Raw genomic sequence first — 22,993 nt, 5'->3', positions numbered from 1 at the left:
CTGCCTTCAAGGGCAGCATTCTAAAATATTTTTTTATATATACAGAAATTCTAACAAGAAACCAATCAAGTAATATATTTTCAGAATCAGAATGACATAGAGAACATTATGAGTACGTAAAGAAATACTGGGAACTTTGATACGTCTTTCTAGAATTAACTTGGAGGGTAAATGAATAAAAGCGGTGAAAGGACTAAAAGGGACAATTGCAATAACGTAAAGCATCGGGCATACGAAGGCGCTAGCGAACCATGGATCCCTACAGAGTTTGTTCGGCGTTCCACGAAGTCCACGTGAGTGCGTCACTAGAATGCCTGCGCTCGAGCAGGAGACGTCAGGCAGACATGGGCGGACTCTCCGAAACTCCTGTGCGTCTGCCGAGCGACGGGAGCAGAAGACGCGTCGCTTTTAGAGGCCCCCATCGGGCGTTGGCGCTCTACCGGGTCCCTACGACAGCTGCCTACACGTTGACCATGCGGCACAAGCAAACGTCTTCCTCGTTCCGCTTCTCGGTTCCGTTTGCCTCTGATAGTGATGATAGTGACCTAAGGAAAGGAAGGACGCTTGATTCAATCCGTTTGCCTCTGCCGACGTGGCCTCTTCCTTCCTCCGAAGGGCGCGCGACGCTGGTCACCTCGTGCTTCCACGCCCGAGCGCGTGCGCTTTCGCGCGAAGAAATTCGCTCCCGCGAATACGTTTGGTTAAGCGCGGTCTTGTTTTTGTGGCGTCGACTTGGCGTTAACACAACGCGCGAAAGTCCATTTCATCGCAATGACGGTCAGCCTGAAACATATCACACATAGCCACACCGTAGGGAGCACCAATAACCAAGCGGTTGCTGGAAAGTAACGAAGAAAGCGTCGACGGCGTCGCAACGATTGTGCCATATAATTTCTTATACGTATATTAGTAGCTCGCACTGACTTAGAGACACCGAGTACACGACACAGTGGCACTGATATATATGGGTAATAATAATAATAATAATAATAATAATAATAATAATAATAATAATAATAATAATAATAATAATAATAATAATAATAATAATAATAATAATAAAAAGGCTCGCTGAGTCCTTGCTGGTTTCGCTGCGTCATTTCCCTGGTTACATTTATTGTAGTTTTGGCCTCAGAGTTTATCATTCCCCATGCGGGGCATTGAAAACGACTCGTGGCGCCTGAAAAATAAGGAGCCTTTAACAAAGCGACTGCCTCCTCAGCTGCCGCTTAAACACCGATTTATCAAATGAATTCGAAAAAACGTGCGCAGCTTGCACTTGTGGTACAAGGCCGGAGTAGACAGCGGAGCTTGTGATCACCTATAGCCATTACGTGGCTTGCCTAAGTTGTTTGTAAGTTTGGTGAGGTTATGCTAGGTTTTGCTAAGTTGTTGGTAGGTTTGGCTAAGTCGTTTCTAGGTTTTGCAAGGTTATGCTAGGTTTTGATAAGCTGTTGTCTCGGCGGGCTTGACGCCGGAAGTTTTCGAGCAGTCGCAGACCGGGATCGCTTTCTCGGCGATGTCTAGCGTTCAGGCGCCGACTCTCGCGTTCCCTGGGCTGAAATTCGGGATTCTCGACTCGGCGTCGCCTCTTATCAGCCGCAACTTCGGCGTGGTGTTCCGGATCAGCTCGGCGGCGGCGCTTCGCCTCTCGCTTGGCAGTGCGGTGCTCTTCCTGGCAAGCCGCTTCTTCTACGGGCGCCTAGACTTTCTTCAGTCTCCCCATGGCAGCAGCACGTACGTACGGAGTAGAGAAGGCAAGAGGTGTTTCGCCGCGCCGTCTGTTCTGAGCTTTTACTAGCCTGTGACGTCATAAGCTAGAGGGTGTTGGCCCTACTCGGGTGGGGGACGAGGAGGTTAATGTGTCTCGGTGCTCTCGCAGGTGGTTGCTAGGCAATGCGAGGCGGCGCACAGCTGGGCTGTTTTTTTTTTCTGGTAACGCTCCACGGCGGAACTAAAAGCTTAAACAGCTCCGCTGTCAAAAGGTGTAAGGAAACTCCACAACGTAATCTCAAGTGCCACTCTGCCGACACGTCCAAGTGCTTGGACGTTGTCCGAGTGGCACTTGTTACATGTCCTGAGCACGGAATACCCCCCATGATAGGACACCATATAAACGACAATAAACATGATGCAGCAAGATTGTCTGAATCAAACATATCTACGCATGTTGAAACATTGGAGCGCCTTGAAAAAAAAGAAAAAAAAGAACAGACAGCTTAAGCTTTCGGCCAAACAGCTGCGAACATGAAGTTCTTTCTACAAAGCTATACGTTTGCTCTCAATAAATGCAACCAGCGTAGATGTGCGGAGCCTGTCCATGTGTTTATAATTCCACAAAATGCAATGACTAAGTCGTACAAAATAACCAAATGCTGGACGTGTTGGTAATTAATCCTTGTTTCTGCTGTCTTCTTTTCGTCTGTTGCAATATTCGCGCTGACGTTTCAAGTATGCCATACCGAAAGGAAGTTGCGTACGAAGAAGATAAATTTACAATTTATATAAACAACGCTTTTGTTTCTCTAATATCACATAAGTTATAATTACCAACTCAATAATATATTCAATACTTCATTTTCTGGAAATCCTTCAATTTAATACGCTGTTCTACGTCCGCTATCATGACCCCCCCCCTCCCCCCATGCTACCCTCCTTCTAGTTTCCCAACCGAAAGCTCTTTAACCGCCCACTTCCTGTTTATTCCCCTGCTGAGAGTTAGCGAAGCTATTTGAAGAAACTGCAGGTAAGCAAAAATGGGATGGGGGTCCTCTCTGCGGAAGAATGACCGCTGTCGCAGTAAATGACTTTAGAGCCGAAATAATCGCTGAAGTCTGCTGTCTTCCACTTTTTCTTTCTGCCCCTACAGGAGGTAATTGAGATATGGCGCGCGCACGTTACAAAAATATGAAAACCCGAGGTTTCGCAAACAGGACGTGACAGGAACCACATTCTACCTGTTATAGTACAGCTCGTGCGGAAACCCATGGCAAGCTCACGGGACCGCGACCCTCTAAAGCTGCGCGGCTGGCATGGTTGCGGAGAGCCCCGTGGAGGCAGCGCCATTTCTTATCTCCGTGGTAACAATTACCTGCGCAGAAACACCAAGCAGCGCTGCAGCAGCTGATTGCCACCACGCTATGCCACAGAGCACAGCACCGAGTCATCGCACCAAACACTAATGCGTGAGCTTCCGTGTGCAACCATGCATCGTGCGGTATTGTTTTTCAAGGGCTCCTAGAATTTATGTATACTGTGTACATCTGCGAGTCTCCGTACGCATTTCTACGCGGCCAAGCTACACTCGTAGTCAGCCGAAAAGAAAACGTGACATTTCGCTGGTAGAGACGTGTGTACAGGGGTCTAATCACGAGATGTTTATCACCACGCAATTTCCCAAATTGCCCGCACTCACGCGTGGTCAGCGTGTTCGTGTATATGTATGCGTGCAGATGCGCTTTTTCGCAGCTCGAGCGCTCGCGAGCTTGTCGAGCGTTAGTTTTTCTTCCTTATTCTTGCTTCCGCGCCATCTTGCGTTTGTTTGCTCTGAACAACATGCGTCGTACATAAAGTGTCTTTAGGCCTTTTTCTTTTATTTTTATTTTCTGGTTGCTTTGTCCGAACGCTATCCAGCGGGAATCCGTCTCGTCTCGAACCTTAAGCAGTCTCAAATAGCACAATTAAGGTCATGACGAATGGTGAGTGGCGAATTAAGAGTGCGATTTCGTAGGTCAAGTAGCTCCAGAAATCTCTGTTCTCTCCCCCCCTCCCCCATCCCCTGCGCACACGTACACGCACACAAGCACACGCGCGCACACACACGCACGCACACTTTTCCCCTTCGTAAATTATGAGTTTTACGCTGACTCCCAAAGTGGTTTCATGGAACGATGCGTAAAACGCCAGTCCTCACTTAGCATTCATGATCACAGTTAATAACTTATTTACCTATACTTATGACGAGTGCTTTACTGAAGGAAATAGAACCAAAACTATCTGCGGAATTGATTAAATCTAGAGATCTCATGAAATAGTTCACTTATAAATATCGCAACCACTTGAACAGCTATCTAACCAGAACGCTTATGATTAGTGGCATCAATTAAGTTAGATCCTCGGGCGCCGCCACAAGAGTACTGTGTCAAAGCCGCATTGTGATTGACAATGCCCTGCTTACAGGAAAGGACCCGTCTAATGCCTTTAACCATTTCTTTGTCAATGTCGCATAAACGCATCGTTGTCCACTTCGCTCGACATTAGCGCCAGTTTGCCGAGTACCAGGGTCTCCGACATCGTTGTTTACAACCTCTACAACCGAAACTGATACACACTTTATATTTACATACAGAATTGTTAGACACAGCAGGGCTTTAAATGAATACCTCTTTCAAATAAAACATTTAAAAATGTAGTTGACTTCATTTTAACACATAGCATATTCCAGCTATGCTTCAGTATACAGCGACGTCTTTCCGAAACAGATGCAAATTGCAAACGTTATTGTCATGCACAAATGAGGCGATGTCTTTGAACTCTCAAACTATAGGCCAATTTCAATTACACCAGTGATTTCTAAAGGTATAGAAAAAGGTACTGACCCGTGAAGACCCAGACAATCCATCGAGTTGGTATACTGCTCAAGCAACAGGAAGCAATCATGAATGCACTTGAAAACGAGCTTCTCGTTCTAATTTATTTAGTCCACTCTAAAGCCTTTGGCTTGTTCAATCACCACTTGTTACCAGATAAATTCAATTGCTACGGTATAAAAGGCATTAGTACGTCTATAATACGTTCGTGCCTTCAACGTCTCAAACAAATTGTTGCCCACAAGGACGTTTTTTTTCTGATACCCATTGGTGAAATTAGGTGTGCCGGAAGGCAGCATCTTAGTTTACTTAACAGGTATATATTTTGCACTAAGTTGCCGGTGAGCCTTATTGCATATGCCGAGGGCATTACTGTGCTCATGAATGGCAGAAAGTGCTTGATGCGGATCGTGGCAGCGTTTAGGCCAGGGTTCCTCTAGACACACTGATGATTCTCATAGATTCGCATTGCAGTCATCGGTCGTTAACGTCGGATCGGGGCCACGTCGCATTGTCCCGCTCTTCTTACTCGACGACGGCAGGTTTTCTTCGGGCGCCGTGTTGTTGTCACAGCGTCGAGATTGTTCACACAGCGTCGCCACAAAGCTCTCGAGCGACACAGCGCGCTTCTCTCAAAGGAGCTATTCGGCGCTCGGTGGCGAAGGCGGCCGTTTGAGTACGAAGACGGGCGAACGAGTTAAAGAAAGCTTTTAGCTTCAAGAACAGCATAAAGAGCCAAGGAAGTGAATGTAGTTTATTAAAGGAATGGTGCACTGAAAGGCGTATATTTGGTGTAGCGGAGGTATTCAGGCTGCGCTCGTTGTTACGTTGCCTAATTCCGTAGAGAACAGAGGTGGCAAACGGCTCGTCTGCAGGAGTAAAAGTGCCTGCTGGGATTTATCGCTCACGGCCAACGCCGCCGACACCGGCTTTTCTGCGACACGAGCTCCTTAACGCTGTCGCGTTAACAGATGGCTATAATTTATGCACTCCGACTTGTTATGCGTTTGCTGTCTTGCGTTGAGCCATGTCGGGCGATCACTAGTTTCTGGAGTGAAACTGGAGTCAGCAGGAGACCTCAAGAAAACCATTTCTGCGGTAAAAATGCGGAGCGCAATACAAAATTCAAAGAAAAAAATTAAATCACAGAGGGACGAATTGATGTCCTTTTAAGAAAAGGAACGGGTATCCTCATACAAGCAATTCGAAAGATCAACTGTTCGCGAGAAAACACAGATAGAGTACATGCATCAATCCGCGGGCTACGTTATCCTACAGATTATGGTCGCGGTAAAGTGCGGTCGAAGACTAACAATAGTTAAATACATATTGCTTGACAGACGACGACAGTATAAGTTTGCGACATTAGGTTTAATCTGGCAATGATTATGCTTCAATATTACTTTTTTTGTAGTACCAATAGGCTACACTGGAGGCTCTTAACGACTTACCAGGCTTTCCAAAGAGGACAGTCTTATTTGAAATACTAACGCCACACGCTGCAGGCATAACACACCATAACCGCCAGGCATAGGCGCTCAAGGAGCTATGCCTGCTATGCCTGGCGTTCAGCTAAAGCGTTTTACTTATTGCACTAGCCCTCCTTACCCAATGTCACTAGTAGAGACGTGTAAGGTACGTTGAAAAATAAAAATAATAAGACTGTCCTCTTCGAAAAGCGTGGCAGAACATTAAGAGCTTGTAGCAGAGCCAGGAATTCTGGACATTGCATCTGCGGCCATCTATCTGTCCACTTTAACCGCACTGCACCAGCATAACTCAATGGGGAGCATTTAAAAAAAATTACTTCAAAGACCATCTAAATATCAACAACTTTCAGTTGGCAACGTCGAGAGGGTACGCCCTTCTAATAACACGTATACTTACGGCACTTTGTCGTAGCTTTCCTGCTCCGTTATAGGAGTATTATTCCTGATCAATATTCTGCTATAACGCGGCAAAGACGTTGCATCTAAGTGCTGTAAATAAGCATACTAATAAGAAGGCGTACCTTCTCTACGTTGCCAAATCATTTTTTTGTTAATTCGGGGGGCCTTCTGAAATATAGTCTCTTGAAAATGCTTCCCATTCAGTTCAGCGTGTGCGCCGCGGTGAACTTTGACAGATATCGGAAGGGTGTCCAAAATTTCTATACATGTGTAGCCCTATTGAAACTACAGAAAACTTCCTTCTTTGTGATTGCTCTCGTTTCAACCCGCAAAGAGCAGTCCTCTCGGCCACCCTAGACAAACTGGACAAGCGCCCACTAACCGAAAACAAGACCCTTGGATACTGGCCTACGCGAACATCAGCGCGATCGGCTATGAAGGCGCTGCTGCGGTATTTAAAAGACACTGGACTTTCTGACAGATTGTGACTTCACTGTGTGACGAAGGATTGTACGGTGCACTGCATAACACTAGGAACGCCTTTGCGGGCTGCGTGACAGTGCCCACAGAAACAGTTTGTGTGTACGTGCGTGTGTGTGTAGTTTCTTCTTTTTTAATCCTTCTCCCTCTCACCTATCGCATCCCCTTTCCCCTCCCCCAGTACAGGGTAGCCAACCGGAGATAATCTCTGGTTAAGCTCCCTGTCTTTCCTTTGCCTTTCTCTCTCTCTCTCTTTCGAAGGTGAAGTACTTATCCTTTGTGTATTAGTGCCCTCAGCTCCTTTCCATTCCTTTTTCTTTCGTTTTTATTTCTTTTTGCTTTTTTTAATGTATGCTCCACGCTTCCTTTTTTTTAGATTTCAACAAACTGTCATGAGGTCGGCACGCCCCCCTTACTCATACAGCATTCGGTCTTCCTGTTTATATACGTTGTAAGAGAGATGAACCTGTCAAACAGCGCGATGGAAAACGACTAATCAGCGCCTGTTTTGGCACAGTCTGCGGGCGAGCTTATCTGTCTTTGCCTTAACTGCCGCTTTTCTGTCAACGGTGACGGAGAAAGAGTAACTCTTGACGAATGTCAGGGGTTGTTTGTTTTCTCACATTCTTCATTGCAAATGTCTCAATTTCACGTATGTTTATTTATTTACCTTTACCGTTAACGAAGTTTCTTCTGCGTGTCCCTAGTGCTTCCGGGTTCTTCCACTGTTTTCGCCCGGAGGAAAGTAAAAAAGTTAGGTGCAAATGCAGAAGTAAGTCAAGCCTTTGCTTTGTTTTTCGCGCGATGAAAAGCGAGACAGAACGCTCAGGCGTGACGTCACCGGCGCCGTGCTTGTGTTCCATATAGCTTTCGATGTGACGATGGAGTCGAGACGGGCAGAAAGGCGCGCAGACATCACGCGTTTCCGATTCGGCAGAGCGTCTGCCATCACCGCGAACCATTGGAGTTAGGAAAAACAGAAAGGAAAGGGCAACATCCAAAAGAGTCCTGCACTCGCGTGAACCAAAACTGCACGGCACCGGAACAAACTTCGCAACGGAACAAACATCAGAAACCTGGCGTGCGACTTCCGCACGCGCGCGCTGAAGCGCACACGCACACAAAGTTCTTGCCGCTCCGCTCGTCTCGCTTCGAGTGTGCCGAGAGTGACCGCACCAAAAGGTTAGGGCGTCGTTTTATGCCCGCCGTTTGACGTCGAACACAAATACAAATACGCGCACGCAGACGCGCACGTTGGGACCAATCTGCGCGCAATAAACCGGCGGCGACCACTCGCTGGGCGCTGGACGGACACCTTTTGTTAGCTCCCCGCTCGTCCGACGCGCAACCTGTTTCAGGGGGGCCCCCCTTTGTCTGGGTGTGTTGCGCAAGCAAACGCGCCGGCCGAGACAGAGGGGGGCGAACCGACGCGCTGGACCTGACCTGCTCCTTCCTCCCCGCTACATCTCGCCCTTCCACATAAGCGCGAAACAACAGACGGCGACCCAGCGGCCGGTCGCCGTGGTGAAGGCCCGCGCAGCACACCCCTTCGCTCGCCCCTCTTTGCTCGACCACCACTGTTATATGATTTATAGGCAGACGTAGGCAGCAGGGACGGGGGGGGGGGGGGGGAGGGTTCAACTGGCGTGAGAGGCCAACGCACCGAACGGAAACTGGACCCAAGCTGCCATCGCTGCTGCGACGGGACGATGCGGCAGCATCGGCGAGGAGCGTGCAGTGACTTGTCCGCTACATGCAGACGGCCCCCATCTAAGATTGGAAGTCGTGGCGGTGCTGGGGGGGGAGAACTGGGAAGAGAGGTGCTTCTCTGCGGAACACACCCTTTATGAGCGAGGTGCAAGTAGGGCCGACGGAAAAAAAAGAAAAGAAAGAAGAAAAGCGAGGCCAGGAAAAAAGAAGACCCCGTCGTCCGGCCAGCCGGGGCTGCGCGCACGCGAAATCGAAGCGCGACCGAAAGTAATAAATGCAAAGCGGAACAGAAGGGATTCATCGCCGCGACTGCACGAAGAGTCGAGACAGCGGCGGAGGGGCGAGGGATATGTAAAAAAACCTGTTTCCTCTTCTGCCCTCGGATGACGCGCTGCTTCGCGTGAGGAGCGGGCAAGGGCTTGCGTAGGGGGAACGAGTCTTCTTCTCCGAGACGAACAACCCAGCTGAACTGCGGCAGCAGCAGGGGCAGCCAGCCCTCCATCACCAACCCCTTTCCTCTCCGGTCGTTTGGTTACTGGTTTTCTTTTCTCGGAGCTAGTTCTTGACCTTTCGTTCCGGCGTCGCCGTCGTCCCCTTCCACCCCGTTTCGCAGCTGGCGATGATGTGTGTTATTGCGGCTGCGCGTGCGCGTCTCATTTCGAAACCGGGCGACCGTTATGTTCCGCGTTGTCTCGGGGGACGCCCCTCCATTGTCTGGAGCCTTCAAAAGCTCGGTCGCTTCTCGGGGCTTCAGTTCCTAACGCTCTCCTTCCGGTTGTCATTTAAGCGCGCGTCATTTACAAGAAGTGTTATGGCAAAACAGCCACAGTTTTTCGGGGCAGAACGAACCGGAAAACCAAACCGGCTGCCTTAGGTCCCTAAAGGATGCATCGGATAAGCTGGCGTCGAGGTGGGGCAAAGCCAGCCGCTAGCAACGGCTATTCACGATCCGTGTTCGAGTCCTCTGCGCTTGCTATCAACGGCTGCTAGAGGCACATTCGTTAGGATAATGTCAGTTGGATATCTGACAGTGCCGGCGGCCTGGTAGTATCTGGAAATACTATGTGCATATATCACATGCTCATCGATATATTACTTCACACACAAAAGAAAAAAAAAAGCCCGCACTCCTTATTGCTGTAGGTAGTGAGGCAAGCCAAAACATAATATTACAGCAAACTTCTCATTGGGAACACCACAAGAAAATACATCGGAGCGATATTAATTGTGCCTATATATCACGTATATATCTGGCGTCTCTCAGTGATATGAGAAAAGACGGGATGATTATTCGTGTGCGCTCTACTTGATCATCGCAGAGCTGCTGTCGATGCAAGTATAGCTGCATAGGGCTCGGTGGTTGGTCTTTTGTACATAACGCACCTGACCATGATTGAACGTGGCGCGGCAGCATAGAAAGATAAAGCATGTTTAAGTATGTTTTGATTAATTTCCCTTTCAGACAGTGTGATATGGTTCGTAATGTTTCACCATAGCTCCAACCTCTAGTGCTGTGATCGAACGAATGAACGTCGAGATACTAGTTACGTGCATAGGCATGGTGAAGGTATACGCGAACGCCAAAGTGCCACCAATTTTTCGTGATCAGAAAATAAATCGTGATGCTTCTGCATGGGTAATTCCAAGTATGATAATGGCGTAAGCATCGGCTTTTACGATCAAAGATTCGGGCGGCCAGCATAAATGCCGCCAGATCGCAGTGCGATCGAGCATGGCCATGGCACCGAACCAATTCGGTTCGGCGTGTAGCGGTACGATGTGCATGCAGTATGCAGCGCTGTCTTGTCTTCCCCTCCTGTAGGTCCCATATTTTCGCGCTGTTCCAAGGATGAATCAACACCAACTTACCCTAATTTAAATATTATACTGTGTTGTGCACTACTATACTATACTACACTATACTGTACTATACTATACTATACTATACTATACTATACTATACTATACTATACTATACTATACTATACTATACTATACTATACTATACTATCCACTGGGTTTAGTGCGACGTGTCACTATACTATACTATACTATACTATACTATACTATACTATACTATACTATACTATACTATACTATACTATACTATACTATCCACTGGGTTTTGTGCGACGTATCCGTGGTGTGTTAGTGCCACACAAGCTCGCGTTGAGCGAAGCGTTTCACAGTGAAAACGCGTCCAACCTCATCGTGTGTTCAACGCTTGCAAAGGGTCGCCACACAGGCACAGCGTTCCCCGCAAAGGTGAAAAACAAGCTGTGCTTAAACCGGTTGACCCGGAGCGCCGAATACGTATAATTTCCCAACGTGTTTGAAGTTTCTGAGTATGTTAGACATGTCGCGTTGTGAAAAGGTAGACTATACTTGCACCAAGCGGGGACAGTGCACGAAGTCCCGCATTGTCACTCAGAGTGAAACCGTCCCTTTGGATGCACTTTGCCCATGCGATTTTTTTTTTCTCTCAACGTACTAGTTTGCTTTATAGTAAACGGCATGGTCTCGTTCCGCCGCTGTCTCATCACGGCTTATCGACTCTACCCGGCTTCGCGTTTACGAGCGAGTCGTCTGCCCTCCCGTTCCAAGCCATTATGGCATGGTGAGGGTAGCATGGTGAGGGTACTCTGGTGCTTATGTAATTCATCCGGGCCTTTAAGGCTTCAATAAATGAAATGAAATGAAATGAAATTCTCCTCTGCGTGGTCCGACGCTGCTCTGCTTCGCGTTTCTGGGCGAAATACTCACCGCAATCCTATTGGTGCTCATCGCCGTCACTCGGTGATGCTTCGCCTGGCGTTTACGTGACTGCGTACTCCCGCGTTCTAAACACACACGCTTCAATGCTAATCGAATGCACTCTGGCTCCCACTCAGAGCTTCCTCTGTACTCGGTACGCGATTGTGTTCCAGTTTGTTTGACAGCGAAGCACACTTCCGCGATAATTTTCGTGCGGTGACGAAGGTCGACGGCTTGCTGCGGCGAGCTCGGCATCAAATGTCAATCAAGGAAGATCTATCCAGCAACGAAGCCTAGGTGAGAGCTCCGATTTTGCTTTGAAACGTTTTGAAACGTAATTATCAAGTGTAATACAATAAACGTTAGCTTGCCTTTACCTCACTCGAATACTACTCAACATACTACTCAACACATTCTTCTTCGTGGGCTTATTATCTTAGTCAGTAATTAGTAATTTTGTTCCTCACGTAGCGTTCAACCGGCTCCACTTTGGACGTCAGCTGTTGGGGGACTTATAATCGACGAACATTTTGCGGGTATCGCATCCGGGCAATGTAGCCACACACGCGGGAAAATAACACCCTAGAAGGTGGATTGGATGCCAAAGTACCCCTTTTGCACCCTTACTACCCTGAAAAATTTCAAAATAAGTGTACTCATTGGCAGAACACCCTTAATACACCCATTCGTTAATTTCAGTACGCTAAATGGGTGTTATTTTGCGAAATATGCACCTTATAGAATTTAAGGACGCTGGGGTGCACTTCCATTTCAAGCAAGTAAAAAGCTATGTTTTATTTCCCAGTGGTTTGCGCCAATTCATTTTTCGAACACGTCATATGGCCACAGTAGGCTGTATGGATGTCATCCAGCTATCTTATGTATATGGTGTCCTCGGCGGGAAAGTGGAGAGGCCGAGCTGTTTCCTTCATTTATTATCCTGCCTTTCGCGTTATACACCTGGATTCGTTTAAATATTTCAGGCTTGGTGCTGTTTTATAGATCAACTGTCAAGGGTCAACGACTCAGTGCGTTAGCCAATCGTAGTTCTTCAGATGCATGCTCCTCCTGGTGCAGCATCGGCGTGCGTGCAATACTATGCGCAGTAAGTCTTGCATTGATCCATCCAGCATCGGCTGAAAGAAATATTCGCTGGTACATGCGGAGCAATCTGCTACCACTACGAGCACAGCATTTGTTGCTGAAATTTCACGTCCTGATCGCACAGTGAAAAGAGGCACCTATGTACTTCGCCATTTTCTCTCCTTCCTGCCTTTCACATCTTACCGCTTGCTTCGCGTAAATAAATTAACCTTAGTGCTGCTTTATGGACAAATTGAAGCATGAAGGACGTGGTACCAACCTACCAGAGCAGCTAGAGTAACTATACTGCAATATTAGGTACTATTTCGTTCCATGTGTTTATGTCGGTGGAGTGGTCGAGCGGTAATACTTCCGACCCCTTGAAACAAAGATTCTCCCCTCTGCTGTATATATCGGACACGCTGTTGCGTTGTCCACAGTGGGTCCGATACACGTGTTATACAATATAAACATTGAATCCAGTGATGCTAACTGCGTTCGGAATTGGTAGCTGAGACCCATTAGTACCAGTCTCTACCTTGTTTAGTCAGTTATGTCACTAACTCTATCGCTACCAACCACAATTACAGTAAGGTAGTAAATGGCGTGACACTAGGTAGTAACTACTATGACCTTTTTTAAGAGTGTGCCACAGCCTTAGTGAGTGCCTGTTTGTGAGTCATACATTGTATTATTTCGACTTTCCTTACAAGTTATGTGTACAATAAACCTTCTCTTTTATATTTTGTGGGCCATATCAAGCAAGTCGTCAGTGTCTCGTTAGCGTCTCATCGGCGTTGGCTTTGGCACCTGTGAGCCTGCTGGGAACCTGAATCGCCGGCTTTCTCGGGGGACCTTAGAAGACTGACCACAAACGACAAAGAAAGATTCTTTGTGGTGCTTCCCGATGCTTTGTACAAGGGAAACCGTAGCAGACAATTGACAAGAACGCCGTATTTCTCGGAGACATTGTCCAACGTTAAATAAATAGCTCTGTTTATGATAAGCAGCTTCAAGTTAAGACAGAATGGCAGCAGCGGTAAAGAAGGCCGACAAAGATTCTCTACACATATTCTTTACAGCAAAAACACATAGGCCTGAGAGGTATTTCAGGGTGGCAGTGGTGGTGGTGTTGAATTGTAGCAGCAGGCGTGTTTATCCTGGCGATCAAGGCCGGCAACTTCTCCGCCCGAGCGTCTCTTATATCTCTTATGGAATCACTGTGGAGTTTCACCACATGTCCATCAGACCAGTCTCACTTAACAATGCCTTTCAAGGCTATCGTCACTAAAAAAGGTACTTGGCAGCACTTCATGTCACGCTATCTGCAGAGGCAGCCGGACACTTTGAATAATGATGACCCATACCGGGTAGCGAATTCCTTTGCTCTGATCCAGTTTCTACTTGAAAGCAACCCAGGAAACGCCAAGCCGTCAGTGTTGATACGGAAGATTTGTTCTACTCATTTACGTGTGATGAGCTCCTGAAAACCGTAAGAATGTGCAACCTGGGAGTTCATCACGTGTTTTAAGATATACGGATTTCTTCCTTTCTACATGTTTTGAAAAATAAATGTCAGTTGAGAGTCAGCGCCACCTTCTTCGTCCTTCGTCCAATTGAGAGCGCTGCACGAAAATACTTCAAAGTTCAAATCAACTTCAAGTTTCCAGCAAACGTGTGAGACTCATCCAGCTACGAATATGACTTTGTTTTCTAGTAAACAGACTGGAGATGCTCCCGGTTCTTTTCGAGAGTCTCAGCAGCTGGGAAAAGGCACAGGGTCCCGTACGTGGAATCAGTGCTTCATTGGGTTAAAGGTTCAAAGGCCACTCCACGTTTCATCGCTTGTGTCGTTCGTAGCGTATTAAATCCTACGTGGTGTCCCGGTGGTACGTAGATGTGTGTGGAAAGGAGAATATAAAGCGACCTCTATTGCTGCAGGAGACTGACTGCACAGCCGGATCGTTCGTTTCTAGGTCATTAACTTCTCGAGCTTTGTTAACCACCACGTTTCTGCCCCATATGTTAGTATCGGTTGAATGCGGCTATTGTACCCTTTTCTTTCCATGGATAGTGGTAAATGGCAGGGCATGACTGGGTAACACCTGCCGTATGCGTTCCAACCAATGTTTTTTTTTTCTCTCTTGATCGTTATCTCTTGGGAGTAACTGAAGTAGGCGAAGGCGCTCTTGTACACATTTAGTCTATAGACTGATGGTCACTCACGAATTCTCGTTGTCTTGGAATGCTACTGAACAAAAGCTTTGCCTTCCGCATATTAATCTTTAATCCCACTCTTACAATTTCTCGGTTAAGGTCCTCAATAATTTGTTGCAAGTCATCTCCACTGTTGCTGAATCGGACAATGTTATCTACAAACCGCATATGGCCGAGATAAACACCATTGATCCTCGCTCCTAATCCTTCCCCATCTAGATTGCAAACTTATTCTAAGCATGTAAGAAGAGAGAGAGAGAAAGTTCTTTACTGAAAGTGCAGAGTGTTTAGCCAGCGTATTTTCGCCTACATGCTACTTTGCAAGGAATGGGACGAAGGAGAAGATAGAGATGCTCCTGATTCTTTTCGAGAGTCTCAGCAGCTGGGAAACGGCACAGGGTCCCGTATGTGGAATCAGCACTTCATTGGGTTAAAGGTTCAAAGGCCACTCCACGTTTCATCGCTTGTATCGTTCGTAGCGTATTAAATCCTACGTGGTGTCTCGGTGGTACGTAGATGTGTGTGGAAAGGAGAATATAAAGCGAGCTCTATTGCTACAGGAGATTGACTGCCCAGCCGGATCGTTCGTTACTCGGTCATTAACTTCTCATTAACCCGGTCATTAACCCTAGAAGAAGGTGGACAGAAGAAAAAAGGAAAAAAAATTAAAAAGAACTGCAGGTCGTGTGATGTTATCAATAGTAGGGTAAGTGTCCGATGCGACGCACGTAGAGGTAAATGCTGAAGAAAGGGAAATCACAGCCTTGATGAGACGACTAAGCATGGAGAGAATCGCAGTGAAGAGATTGTGTCTCCTTGCCCGACCCCCCTTTTTTTATCAGTATTTTCCCGCTTCTCTTGTGGATAATTATGGCAGCTGTGGAATGTGTAAATAAAGTACGATGTGGCAAATACGTCCAGGCATAAAAGGAACGCTGCGTGGGAGCATGCGAGGTACGAACTACTTTATGGCAGTCTATGGTGCGTGATGACGCATCTCAGCGTGGGTTCATCCATGCTATAGGCGCACACACTTCAGCGCAAGGGGTTCGCTTGCGACTATATTATGCGGGAGTGTTCGCCTGTGCAACATGTAGCTCCATTTGGCTTAATTCTCGACAACAGTTGCTGTACACCCGCATGAAGTATATGTTCCTGAATGAGTGAATACGAAAAGAGTAACTGTACCCCTCAAAAGGGAGCGCGAAAACTCTTAAACATGGAGTTGAATATGAAAGAAGTGGTTACTCTCGCATTCCGACGCTCCGTTTGTTCTTGAGATCACGGGGGCGGCGGCGGCGGCCGAGTTTCGCTAAAGTGACGCGACTCGAGCGATGACACGAGCACGGGCACGTACAGCTCATCGCTCACGCGAGCGAGCGAGCGAGCTCCGCCGACGCCGCGCGGAGCTGTTCCTTGGCAACTTGACAAAGGTCGTTGCGCCGCGCGAACAAGGGGCGGCGAATACACACTCCGGCAACGTCCGTTTGACAGATGCCGACAGGCGGCGTGAACCTCGCCAGCCGGCGGGCACGCGAGCGCGGGCAGTATACGCGCACCCTCGCCCTCTTGCCGTGGCAGTACACAATGTACGAACGCGCGGAGAGCACGCCGGAAGGGGCGACGTTAACCCTTTAACTGCCAAGGCCGAGCAGCACCCGTCCCGGCGTACGTTGTGCCTCGTCCAGTGCACGTACTTCGTGTGGACGCACTGATCAAGCCTGATTGGTTGAGAAAGTCGTATCTTTGACACTGCTGCTAACCATTTCCGAGGCGTCGAGTCAAGGTGGTTTTACGATCGTGTGCACGCAGACAGCTCGATGCCAACGCGCAGCGCAATAAGCATGCCGGTTAAGCAATGAGCCTTCCCTGTCGATAAAAAAATACATATGCCCCATAACTTCTATATCAAATAATCCGGTATGAAGCACATAGGATCCCATATAAAAACCTGTTTTTCCCAGATATCATATAATGTTATTGGGTATAGGAGTAATAGGGAATAAGTTTTTTTTTTACTGGAGTTGGTGGTGCCACATCAAGGCTCAGCTTTGAGATAACTAAAAAAAAAGTCGCAGTTCTGCCCGAAAGACGAAGCATCGATTGCGATAGCAAATTAGTCGACAGCTATACTAAGTAAGGATCGCACTTTTCTCGGCCATATAAACTTGTAAACATTCGCTTGCTAATTGGCAAGCACGATGTCACGCACGCTCGATGACCAATGTCACATCTCACTCGATGACCGCGCACACTCGCTGTCAAAACGCTGGAGTGAGGAATCGCGGCAGCTGCAGCGAGCGAATCGACCTTCGTGCTGCCTCTCGCTTCAACGCAAAGTAAGCGGCGAGAACACAGCGCACACGAAGCTATCAGCACTCGGCGCACTCCGTCTCCATTGCAGATCGCTTTCAACATAGGACCCGGGCGGCCGCCCCATGCGCAGCCGCCGCTGGAGTGTCCCCCTCCCTCCCCTCCTCTCGGTGCCTTGAGCACGACGGAATATGGCGCGCTTCCTCCCCACTTGCCTCCCTTGCGCGCGCAAGATTGAGCCGCCATTGTCGGATCATCCTTGCACTCTTTCAATCGCACATTAAGTGTACAGCGCGCGGCGACGATGCTATCGCCCTTGAAATTTATGCGGAACATCATGGCGACGGCGATGTCAGGAATGCGCCTGCTATCGCAATAAAACTTCGGAAAGATCATGCAATATGAGCTTAACTGGCGACCTAAATGACAAAGAAGGCCAACACTGTAACCTACGTGATGTTCTTTCCGAATACGAGCTCGTTTTCGTCTTTCCTTGTCCGCCCACAGGTTTGGGAGAGTTCGAAATATTCGATATTACCCACCCTATATGCCGGCATTTCGGCGCTTTAAACACTCTTTACTAGGCTACATGCAAACGTAGTTTATTCAAGCGAAGCTTTCTTTGCCTCTTCCTTCGACTTTACTACTACTACTACTACTACTACTACTACTACTACTACTACTACTACTACTACTACTACTACTACTACTACTACTTCTACTACCATTACCGCCGCCGCCGCCACTTTGTCAAGCGGACAAGTGATGCAGAGCGTGTCGCAGCGTTTAGACGAAACTACGGAAGCGGCTGTCATCAAATCAACAGTTTTGTACGCGTCGCGGTAGCTTTGTGTCGATGGGTTTGCTCGAGGTCGCTGGTTGGATCTCGATCGTGGCAGCCGCATTTCAATGGGGAAGAAATGCAAAAACACTCGTGTACTTAGATTTCGGTGCACGTTAAATAATCCCATACTACCGCGTGCCTCATATATATGAGGTTGTGGGCTTGTCACGTAGTGCCCCATAACTTGTGCCTGATGCGATTTTCCCTCTGAGCCGATGACAGTGCGTACCTTCTCGCCGGTTATAGACAATGGCGCACAACAATTCCTCAAGCAAATACGTCTCGCTCTGTGTTTTGTGTGCTACGTCGACAAACACAATGGTGCACGCAAGGTAACGTTTAACGTATCAATACTTGTTGCTGGGCTAGTTGGTTCAATATATTCCGCGAAGTTAGGGCGCAGCGAAGGGCGGAAAAAAGCATTAGGACAGCAAAGAGCGTGACGTTCACGGCAGCATCAACGAAAGGCTCTTTCTCGTCCTAAAGCTTTTTTTTCTCGTTTGGTTGCGTCTTTGCGGAGTAAGGTTTAACATCAACTCACCACTATAGTATTGCACTAAACGCTGAAGATCTTAAACATTCGCCGTCTTCATCACCGCAAATTATCGTCGGTCAACGCAAACAGCAGCGAAAGCTTCGCTTACATCGATTCACACACTGCGTGGGATTTGATTTTTTTTCCCTGAGAATGCTTGAGAGCAGCGCGAAATGACTAGACAAGAATGGACATTTTTTTTTCATTTTTCTTCTTGAATCTCTCTCTCTCTGTCTACGTGCGTGCACTTTTTTCTTTGTCTTTCTGTCTCCCCTTACCCCTTCCCCAGTGCAGGGTTGAAAAGCTGGATATCTATCTTCTGGTCAACCTCCCTGGCTTCGCATCCTATTTATCACTCTCTCTCAATCCTGCGCTCCTAAAATTTTGTTGTTCATGCTCACTACACTACACATACGAACTGCGAGATCCATGCACCCTAGGCAGCTTCGATATTAACTCCTTTAGGCGGCGTTGATATCGTGGCACCTTAATACACCACATGCCGTAGTGCCCCCTGTGAAAGATGCGCTGTGCTTCGCCGTCGAGCACATGTGTCAAGCGGCGAAACAAAGAAGCCCACTTTACAGGAGGCGTGGCGTTCACGGCAGCAACATCGACGAAAGAGTGCGGAGAGCGCGGGGAAAGAGGGGCGAGCCACGGACGACGAAGAGTAGACACCGGCTGCGGGGAGCGCGAGGTCGAGAGGGGAGGCAGCATAGCGCGCAACGAGCAACGGCGGGCCGGGGTCAGCCGAGTTTATTTGCCTCCAAGGTTATGCAGGCGCGAAGCGAGAGCGCGCGCAACGACCGCCGAAGAAGACGACGCGCGGCCAGACGCCGCCACGCTCCCCCCTCCGCGCACGCCGCCGCCCCTGCCGCGATGCCACGTGCGTGCGTGTGTGGCGGGAACACGGCGTTGACTGCGGCAGTCTGCGGCCCACGGAACGCGGTTCGTTAGTTTGTCGGTGTCGCAAAAAAAAACAAAGAAAGAAAACAAAGAAATGAAAAGAAAGAGGGAATGCACAGTTAAAGGAAGAACCTTGGAAAGAAGAGAGGAGATGACAAAGAGGAAGAAGAAAAATGTAAACAACATAAGGGAGAAAGAGGAACAGAAATGAAAAGAATTGGCGTTCACGGAAGTAACGTCGCGACAGGCAGATCGAGCCGATTTCTCGCATAAGTTCGACGACGGCGCGTCCATTTATTTAGCACTGCACAAACCTTAGGGCCAACTCACAGGTTCGCCATTGGTTTGCTCTAAATTTTTTATCGAACGCAAAATTTTCGTGTAGCCCAAGCCTATAATTAGGGCAAAGCGTTCGCAGCTTCAAATCCATCTCTCTGTTGGTAGCTAACATACCACGAGGTAAGCCTCCGTGAGTGAAACGAGCCTGTGAGTCTTTTCCAGGCGTCACATGTCTGAAAGCGTCACGATCTTTTTTTTTTTTTTTGAGAGAGATCACTTTTTTTTTTTTCCTGACTGGAGAAGATAGTGATGACGGTCAAATGGGGAAGACGCAGTCGTTCTGCTAACAATGACAAACGAAAGCGGTGACGCAGGATAAGCGTTTCGTTGCAGTGAGGAGATAAGCGCCGTCAAAGTACTTTGTTAATGCGTATCTTGTTTGCACCTATACTTTCGAATTCCAAGCAGAGATGTATTTCTTTTTGCTGTTCTTTCCCACAGTGAATCAAGTACGCCCATAGTTCATCCTCTTGTATTACAAGTACTGCCTTTAATTAGTATCTATGTTTCATTTCAGTACACCCCGCTGAGCAGGAGTAACAAGCACTCTTAACCTAACTTGCTCAAAACACTATTAGGGACGTGTGGCACCTCGTGTTCATATGCTAAACCAGAGTCCTTCAAAAGGACTCCGACTGTACTAACTACTTGATAAAGGCCGTGCTTTCTAGATCTCAGTAAATGTTTTAGCAGTTTATTGCCATTCTGGGTGTTTTACTTTTCTGTGAATAATCTTATTCGAATGCTTCAGCGTCAGCCAAGCGCTTAAGTCGAATGAAAGCCGCAACGCCGTCCGTAAAAGCGCAGAAGCGAGGACGCGAGAAAACCAGGGCCTGCTGGCGCCATCTGTCGCAGGAGAGATGGAATAGGCGTGGACCTCGGAAGAGCTTGCATTCGACGCTTACTACAAAGCGGGGGAATGATTCGCTTGAACGAACTGAAAGGTTGAACAATTCAAAAACTAATCTAACGCACTTAGTGAACAGCTCAAAGTTCTTGCGACAAGCCTTTGAAGTGCCGGAACGGGGACGCCGTAGCTGTACAAAAGTTAATTTCACTGGACGACAAATGTACTTTAAGAAATCTGCGAAAAAGAAAATTTCAGGAAGTTGTAAAGAGAAGAAATGTAAAATGAGTCGCCATGGTATGAACTACGCGCTTCCCCCTTCATTCCTATGATCCGTCAATAAATACTGATGATTTATTTGTCCATTAGCTATTACCTTGCGCTTGAATTCCCCGTCGATTACATTATACAATTCACCCCTCCACCACTGAATAAAGGCTGGGAGTCCGCTTTTACGTAGATGCTAGGTGCTTTTAGTTACGAGTCAAGGGCTTACGCATAACTTTTCGCACCATCTTTCGCTCCCTCCTACCCCTTTTTAATCACACGCCATCCTCATATCCCTGAAATCCCTTCTCCAATGGGCCCATGTACGAGGTCCGTCCCAAAAGTATGTCCGTCCCAGTATGTTCTTAAAAAAACATTTCACAAACTTTCAGATACATAAATGTGGTCACCTTCAAACTACTTCCTATCTCACACAATATATGCACCGGCTCCACCTTTCCTTCGATTGATGGAAGTGGGCTTGGAAGTTCTTTTCTGTTAAGCGCTTCAGCAGCAACGTCACTTCCTTTTAAATCGTAGTCACATTTAAGAAATGCTGTTCCTGGAGTGTCAGTTTGCGCTTGGGGAACAAAAAAGACGAAAAATAAAAGTAGCAGGGCTCTAAGTCCGGCGATTACGGAGGGTGTCCCATCACACTAAATAAAGAAACGATAAATTAATGGAAATGAAAGTGGACGAGAAAACAACTTGCCGCAGGTGGGGAACGATCCCACAATCTTCGCATTTCGCATTGTTTGTGGGCTTCGTATGATATGATTAATGAAAACCTGGCACCTCGGCTAACCCCCTTTCTTCTCGCTTATTACATAATGAGGGTCTCGAATCCGGCAACACTGATGTCTTCAGGTAGCATGTGTGGGTTTATTGACCAGTTATCTTCATCCAAAACGATCACGTTCTCGTGACGCCTGCGGCAGAAAGGATTTTCCACATCCGCCGCCAAGGTCTGTGAGTGATGGCGCTGGCTAACACTCCCAAGGTTCTACTAGAAAGCATAAAAACCCAAGAAAGTGGAGGGGGAAACGGGTCCGCGGTAGCTCAATTGGTAGAGCATGGCACGCGAAATGCGTAGGTTATGAGTTCGGTCCCCACCTGCGGCAAGTTGTTCCTTCATCCACTTTCATTTCCATTAATTTATCGTTTCTTTATTTCATTTATTAAGCACAAGTAACTTCCCCTATGTTGTCCTTGGTGTCAGTGTTTGTTGGCTTCTCATGATATGAATTATACTCTAACAGCCATTCGGGGGTCATCCAGCACAAGGGAACGCACACGATCGATGTTTTCATCTTCGCACGAGGTAGACAGGCGTCCTGATCTTGCATCGTCCGTGGGGTCTTCACGGCCTTCGCGACGTTTGATAACTTTCTGCATTATATTCTTGCCCACTTTCACAAGAAATTTGATATGGATCCTTCGTTCTGTCTGTTAGGTGATCTCAATTTCGGCTAACATTTAAAAAATTGGTTGTACGAAAAATGCATGCATACAATTTTGCATCGTCATCCAGCAGTCCAGCTCGTACTAGAGGTCAAGCGGGTCATTTCGAGTGTAGAAAGCGAGAGAGGGGCGCCGCTGCCCTTCGCCCACATTTTTGCTGATTCACTACATATGAATTTTTGGGGTGATACCTCGTACCTTGTTATCATGTGTTTCTGATTTCTCCCGATTAATGTTGTAGCATTTAATCTTTCCAGGCTGGAAAAGTACCTCTCCGGAAACGGAAATGCGAGACGACCCTTACACTTTTTGTCGCGTTGTGCTTGTATCATTAGCTGAAGACCGCATGGCTTGGTCACAGCGTTCTGCAATAGTACCGCCAACGGGCCATCGCAGTCTCTTATGGCTTCATTTGAAACAAATACTCTTCGAAGTAGAGAGAGACAGAGAGAGAGAGAGAGAGAGAGAGAGAGATGGTGTTTAGTGAAAACTGGAGGGGTTTACCTGGCGGCACAGCTTACAACCATGCCTACCTAGCGTGCAGCTCCAGGTTAATGCAATGCTAAACGAAATGATACACACATGGCATATACGACACTTAACACACACATAGCGCAACATACATAGTTAAATTATCTGTGACCATGCACTGAGACCATGTGCCTCGCAGAAAGGCTAGGAGCGACTTCGTAGCGCGGTACGCATAGGTGGCACCAATCCAAGGTCCAAGTATACATGTCGCAGCTCAAAGTGAGAACT

The sequence above is a fragment of the Dermacentor albipictus genome, chromosome 4 (assembly GCF_038994185.2).
Source record: "Dermacentor albipictus isolate Rhodes 1998 colony chromosome 4, USDA_Dalb.pri_finalv2, whole genome shotgun sequence".
Classification (NCBI taxonomy): Eukaryota; Metazoa; Arthropoda; class Arachnida; order Ixodida; family Ixodidae; genus Dermacentor; species Dermacentor albipictus.
The sequence above is the reverse complement of the archived record's forward strand: the minus strand, read 5'-3'. Positions refer to the sequence as shown.